We start from the raw sequence: 7,864 nt of genomic DNA on the forward strand, positions 1-7,864 counted from the left end.
TAAATCTGTATTAAGGTTGAAATATTGCACTTTTCACTGGGGCCATTTTAAACTCATTGGAACCCTATCTGTAATGATAATGAGACTTCTGGAAACAAAAAAGACAAGTGCACTCTCTAGTGCTAAGATATGTGAAACAAAAATATAGACCTTGCAATACTGCTATGAAAAACGTAAACAAATTGAGATACCACACAAAAATGGCCAGTTTTATGTGAGCCCAACAGCCAGCGGCAAGGCAACCTCTTATTGTTGGGTCCCTGCTACTCTAATGCCTCTTTGGGTTAGAAGAAAACCTCCAATTTATGCGCAGACAAGAACCTGCAAATAAAGAATGTCGCCTAAAACTGAAGAGCAGGAGTGCTCAATCGGAAGGCACTGCCCTATAATCTAAGAAAAAGACTGATGGCACCCCAACATTCTAGTGTGAACAGGTGCAAAATGAACATGAGTTATATTAACAAAAAAAAGATAGTTGCACTCTGTAGTGTAAAAATATGTGTCCACCCATAAATTGGAGGTTTTTAACCCTGAGAGGCATTAGAGTAGGCTAGGACCCAAAAAAAGAGGTCGCCTTGCCGCTGGCCGTTGGCTCACATACAACTGGCCATTTTTGTGTGCTCTCAATTTTTAGATGTTTTCCATAGCAGTAATGCATGTCTATATTCCTATATTCATTGCTCCATATATCTTAGCACTACAGTGTGCAATTGTCATGTTTTTGTTTTTGGGTTTTTTTTGTGTTTCATGCTCATTATGCTCCTGTTCACATTAGAAAGTGAGGAAGTTTCATCAGTCTTTTTCTTTGAGACTTATGTAAAGTCATCTGTGAAGAACAGGAAGTATAACATGTTTATACAAATAATACTGGATTGACCATTAACACTAGTGAGGTCACGGTTCACTCTGCCCCCCTCCCTTCACAAAGACCTTTGCACATGCTTGTTAGACATTTTAATTCCAAAATGGGTGTGAATTAGTCTATTGCTGATTCTATTTTTTGAATAGGCCATTTTTCTGCATATACATTCCCTTTAAGACTCTGACTGGAGATTATTGTACTCTGTAGATACATAAGGCCCATGGCCTCTGTCAGGGTTCAATCATGGAGCATAATTTTGCTAGGAACAAATCGTGCTACTTGCTGCGCTTTTTCTTTGTCGCTCCATTGGGAGACCCAGACAATTGGGTGTATAGCTATTGCCTCTGGAGGCCACACAAAGTATTACACTTAAAAGTGTAAGGCCCCTCCCCTTCTGGCTATACACCCCCAGTGGGATCACTGGCTCACCAGTTTTGTGCTTTGTGCGAAGGAGGCAACACATCCACGCATAGCTCCACTTTTTAGTCAGCAGCAGCTGCTGACTATGTCGGATGGAAGAAAAGAGGACACATATAGTGTCCCCAGCATGCTCCCTTCTCACCCCACTGTATGTCGGAGGTGTTTGTAAGGTTGAGGTACCCATTGCGGGTACGGCGGCAGGAGCCCACATGCTGATTCCTTCCCCATCCCTTTTTACAGGGCTCTGGGTGAAGTGGGATTTACCGGTCTCCAGGCACTGAGACCGGGCTCCATCTACAGCCCCTGGAGAAGATGCTGGATGGAGCGGAGTACATCAGGGACATGGCCCTGCTTCCTCAAGGTACTCTGTGTCCCCGTGCATTTGGCGCTCACACCGCAGCATGCTGGGTGTTGTAGTGCGCCGGGGGACATCAGCGCTGCGGCGCCTGTGCCATGGCCTCATTCAGCTTTGCTGAAGCAGGCTCACTTATGGGAATTGGTCGCGCCGGCCGCTGGGACTGCGGCGCGGCTGGCACTTGTAGTGCGCCGGGGACTTCAGCGCGGCCTGCGCTTTTACGGCGGCCGCGCTGATAATAGAGTCCCCGGCTTTTGCGGCCTGCTTCCGTTCGTTCCCGCCCCCAGACCTGCCAGTCAGGAGAGGGGCGGGACGCTGGCCACTTCCAGGAATCGGTCGCGCCGGCCGCTGGCAGCGGCGCGGCTGGCACTTGTGGTGCGCCGGGGACTTCAGCGCGGCCCGCGCTTTTACGGCGGCCGCGCTGATAACTAGAGTCCCCGGCTTTTGCGGCCTGCTTCCGTTCGTTCCCGCCCCCAGACCTGCCAGTCAGGAGAGGGGCGGGACGCTGGCCACTTCTATGAATCGGTCGCGCCGGCCGCTGGAACTGCGGCGCGGCTGGCACTTGTGGTGCGCCGGGGACTTCAGCGCGGCCCGCGCTTTTACGGCGGCCGCGCTGTTAACTCGAGTCCCCGGCTTCTGGGCCTAGTCTCCCTTCGTTACCGCCCACAGCCCTGACAGTCAGGGTAGGGGCGTGACGCTGCATAGAGCAGAGCTGAGAGCTGGAGTATGTTTTGCATACTCCACCCCTCTCACTGTGTGCACTGTGAATCCGGATTCCCGCACTTTCTCAGGCACGCCCACGGCTTCCTTCTCTACAAGGACACCGGCAGCCATTAGTGTCAGTTTCTGTACGATACAGAGACAAGTGTGGAAGACCCTGGCATTCTGATAGTCACACAATCGCTGTAACAGGCGTTAAGCAGCACCTGTGGTGCTAACCCCACTAGTGCAGAAGTGCACTTATAGATATGCTTGTACTATATACATTGCACTGTTTGGTCGCACGTTGTATATACCCTCCTGGATTATGCGGAGGAGTTATCAGCATATTCTCTGTGTAAAACAAAGGTGCAGAACCACATGTTTTTCTATACAGCTGGTACAGCATGTACGGCTATACGGCCGGCAGGTACATAGACTCCCATTGTATGCACTAATGGCCAGGGGATGAGGACGGTGTCTGCAGTATTTACTGACAGTTTTTCTGAGACTATGGCTATGATACTAGAAGCCTAGCAGTCCGGACATGTCTCTCACAATATGGGCACTGTTGAATCATTGATCCATGGCCCCCCTCAGTGTGAATAACTAACAGCTCCGGGAATGTCACACGCATCCCAGAGTCACGGCTCTGCACGGACGTCAGTCCCAGACAGCCTAAGTGGGCTCGCTATGAGCGGCCTCGGTTTCATCAGGGTCCTAACAGAAGGACTCGCTGTGTAATGAGGCGGAAGTAGCGGCTCAGGATTTTGATCCTGAGACCGCTCTCAATCTGGATACACCTGATTGTGACGCCATAGTAAATAATCTTATAGCGTCCATCTATAGAATGTGGGTTATTTCTCACAGCTCCTCCAGTGGAGGAGTCAGCTTCACGTATTTTTCTGGACCACTCTGCCTTCAGAGAGGCAGTCCAGGAACACCACGCTTATCCAGATATGCGCTTCTCCAAACGGCTTAGGATACACGTTATCCCTGTCCCCTGACTTGGTCAAGGACTGGACCCAATGTCCCGAGCGGCATCCTCCAATCTCCAGGCTTGTAACTAGATCCATAGTTGCAGTGGGAGATGGAACTGCAAACTCAAAGATACCACTGACAGACAGATGGATTTCTGGTCGAAAGCCATCTATGAGGCTGTCGGCGCACCGTTGGCTCCGACATTCTCTCCCTTGGGGCACTCCAAGCTATTTCAGCTTGTCTTACACAGATTGACACGGTTACACGTACATCTGTGCCGCAGGTGGCATCCTTAACCTCTCAAATGTCTGCATTTGTTTCTTACGCGATTCAGGTTGTCCTGGACTCTGCGAACCGTGCGGCGGTAGCCTCCGCTACTCCGTGTTTTTAAGCAGAGCCTGGTCTGCTTCCAAAAAAGGTTGCCTAACCAGTTGCCTTTTTCTGCTGACCGACTGTTTGGTGAGCGTTGGATGTAACCATCAAACAGTCCAGGGGTAAGGATTCATCCTTTCCTCAGCCCGGACACAACAAACCCCAACAGAGCAAGAGGCAGTCGGGGTTTTCGGCCTTTTCGAGGCTCGGGCAGGTCCCATTTTTCCTCGTCCAATGTGGACTCAAAAGGATCAGAGGAGCTAAGATTCTTAGCGGGCTCAGTCTCGCCCAAAAAAGCGACAGTCTGAAAACCCGCTTCCAAGGCGGCTTCCTCATGACTTGCGGCCTCGGTCGGTAGCAGGCTCTCCCGCCTTGGCGATATTTAGCGGCCATAGGTCAATGACCATTGAGTGTGAGACATTCTGTCTCACGGGTACAGGATAGAGCTCACTTCTCGTCCTCCAACTCGATTCTTCAGAATTTCTCCACCTCCCGGCCGGGCCGCTGCTCTTCTGCAAACAGGGTGCACTCTACAGGCAGAAAGAGTGATGACCCCCGTTCCTCTTCAGGAACAAGGTCACGGTTTTTACCCCAAATTCTTTGCGGTACCTATAACAACGGGCCGTTCCGTCCCGTTCTGGATCTAAAAATGCTCAGCAAGCTCGTGGACACCAGGCGGTTCCGGATGGAATCCCTCCGCCATGTCATCGCCTCAAGGTCCCAAGGATATTTCCTAGCATCATTAGGCATCAAGGATGCTTATCCACACGTGCCGATTGATCCAGAGCACTAGCGTTTCTACGCTTCGTTATAGGAGACGAACACCCTCTGTTCGTAGCTCTACCGTCCGGCTAGCGACAGTCCAACTGGTCTTCGCCAAGGTCAGGGCAGCAGTAGTCACAGTCCTGCACTCTCAGGGTCACTCTGTGGTCCCGTATTTAGACGATCTACTTGTCAAGGCACTCTCTTAGGAAACATGCCAACACTGCCCGAACGTTGCGCTGGAGACTCTCTAGAGTTTTGGGTGGATCATCAACTTTTTAAAGTCAGATCCGACCCCGACCCTATCGATAACATATCTAGGCATAGAGTTTCTTACTCTCTCAGCGATAGTGAAGCTGCCGCTAGACAAACAGCATTCACTACGGGCTGCAAGCTCTTCTTTAAGAACCAGTCGCACACATTGAGACGCCTCATGCACTTCCTACGTAAGATGGTAGCAATGGAGGCAGTTCCTTTCGCGCAGTTTTACTGCGTCCACTACAATGGGACATTCTCCGCCAATGGGACGAGGAGTCGACGTTCCTCAACAGAGTCGTCGTTCTTTCTCAGGCGGCCAAGGAATCTCTTCGGTGGTGGCTTCTTCTCACCTCTTGGTCAAAAAGAAGGTCCTTCCTATCCCCGTCCTGGGCGATAGTTACGACAGAGGCGAGTCTATCAGGGTGGGGAGCAGTTTTTCTCCACTACAGCGCTCAGGGTACGTGGACTCAGCAAGAGTCCACTCTTCAGATCAATGTTCTTGAACACAGAGCAGTGTATCTTGCCCTACCATCCTTCCAACAGCGGCTGGAAAGCAAGCATATCCGACTTCAGTCGGACAGCTCCACAGCGGTGGCATACATCAACCACCAAGGAAGAACGCGCAACCGGCAAGCCTTCCAGGAAGTCCGGCAGGTTCTGATGTGGGTGGAAGACACGGCATCCACCATATCCACAATTCACATCCCAAGTGTGGAAACTAGGAAGCTGACTTCCTAAGTCGCTGAGGTGTGGCCGAAAGAGTATGGTCTCCTCACCCGGACGGGTTTCAGGAGATCTGGCGCCGCTGACAGAGGCCGGACGTCGATCTAATGGCGTCACGGCACAACAACAATGTGCCAGCTTCATGGCACGGTTTCACAATCATCGAGCTCTGGCGGCAAACGCCTTAGTTCAGCATTGGTCGCAGTTCCAGCTACCTTAGGTGCCACCTCTGGCATTGTTGCCCAGAGTACTGCGCTAGATCAAGACCGACTGCGGCCGCGCCATCCTTGTCGCTACAAATTGGCCGAGGATGTTGTGGTACTCGGTTCTGTGGTGCCTCACGGTAGGCTAACCGGGGGCACTACCAGACCAATCAGACTGGCTGTCTCAAGGGCCATTCTTCCATTTGAATTCTACGGCCCTCAACCGGATGGTGTGGCATTGAGTCCTGGAACCTACTGTCGTCAGGATTACCTCAGGACGTGGTTGCCACCATGAGACAGGCTAGCATACCAACGTCCGCCAAGATTGACCACAGGACGTGGAAGATGTTCTTATCTCGGTGCTCGGCGCAGGGTGTTTCTCCCTGGCCGGTTGCATCGTCTATGTTTCCTTCCTTCCTGCAATCTAGGTAGGAAAATGGGTTGTCGCTCAGTTCCCTTTAGGGACAAGTCTCAGCGCTATCTGTATTTTTTCAGAAACGACGACTTCCTCAGGTACGCACGTTCCTACGGGGAGTTTGTCTTCTCAGCACTCCGTACAAGCGGCCGTTAGAGCCCTGAGATCTGAACAAGGTTCTAATTGCTCTCCAGATGCCGCCTTTCGAGCCTTTGAAGGATGTCTCCCTTCCCGTTTTTCACGGGAAGTGGCCTTCTAGTAACGGTCTCGTCTCTTAGGAGAGTTTCCGAGCTAGCAACGCTCTCATACAAACTCCCTTCCTGGTCCTTCACCAGGACAGGGTAGTTCTGCGTCCGGTTCCGGAATTTCTCCCTAAGGTGGTATCCCATTTTCATATCAATCAGGATATCACCTCACCTTCTTTGTGTCCTCGTCCAGTCCATCAATTTCAGAAAGATTTGCATCTGTTGGTTCTGGTGAGAGCACTCAGGTTCTACTTCCCGCATGGCGCTCCTGCGCCACCCGGATGCACTCTTTGTCCTTGTCGCTGGTCGGCGTAAACAGTCGCAAGCTTCCAGATCCACCCTTGCTCGGGGGCTCGAGGAACCAATTCTTGAAACCTACAGTTCTACTGGGCTTCTGGTTCTCTCAAGGCCGAAGGCCCATTCTACCAGAGCCGTGGGTGCATCCTGGGCATTACGGCACCAGGCTACGGCTCAGCAGGTGTGTCAGGCACCCACCTGGTCGAGTCTACTTACTTTTACCAAGCATTATCAGATGCATACCTACGCTTCGGCAGACGCCAGCCTAGGTAGATAAGTCATTCAGGCGGCGGTTGGCCACCTGTAGGAGAGGGCCGTTTGACGGCCCTATCATGAGGTATTCTTTTACCCACCCAGGGATTGCTTTTGGACATCCCAATTGTCTGGGTCTCCCAATGGAGCGACAAAGAAGAAGGGAATTTTGTTTACTTACCGTAAATTCCTTTTCTTCTAGCTCCAATTGGGAGACCCAGCACCCGCCCTGTTTTCTCGGGGTTTTTCTGTTTTTTCGGGTACACATGTTGTTCATGTGGTATGGTTCAGTTCTCCGATGTTTCCTCGGATTGAATTGGTCTTTAAACCAGTTATTGGCTTTCCTCCTTCTTGCTTTGGCACTAAAACTGGTGAGCCAGTGATCCCACTGGGGGTGTATAGCCAGAAGGGGAGGGGCCTTACACTTTTAAGTGTAATACTTTGTGTGGCCTCCAGAGGCAATAGCTATACACCCAATTGTCTGGGTCTCCCAATTGGAGCTAGAAGAAAAGGAATTTACGGTAAGTAAACAAAATTCCCTTCTTCTCGCAAGTCAGATGAATTCCGTAAGACCGGCGACTGTTTTATTTTTGAAAAATTCTGTGGACGCATGGTTGGAAAGCAATAGTAATTAGAGTTGAGCGGGATGGCAATAATCCGGGGCCGGCGGGTCGTTAACAGACTTAAAAAGTCTGATCCGCTCCGGAATCCGGTGCCCATATAAGTCAATGGGGACCGGAATCCGGAGGGTTAAAACATTTGTGGCGGGGCTAGGGGGCTAGCAGCGAGCGCGGCATACTCACCGAGGCGCTGTCATGGCGGCACACTCCTTCCGGGTCACGCTGTTACTTTCCGGAGCCGACAATTCAAATATTCTTGGTTTTCCCCGCCCACCGGCGTGTGTTGGTTGCAGCTAGACACGCCCCCATCCTGAGTGTCAGCGTGTCAGCTAACTGCAACCAATCACAGGCGCCAGGATGGCCGGTGGGCGGGGAAAGCAGTGCACTGTCGGTCACGGTG

Source organism: Anomaloglossus baeobatrachus, chromosome 1 (genome assembly GCF_048569485.1).
Source record: "Anomaloglossus baeobatrachus isolate aAnoBae1 chromosome 1, aAnoBae1.hap1, whole genome shotgun sequence".
Taxonomy (NCBI): domain Eukaryota; kingdom Metazoa; phylum Chordata; class Amphibia; order Anura; family Aromobatidae; genus Anomaloglossus; species Anomaloglossus baeobatrachus.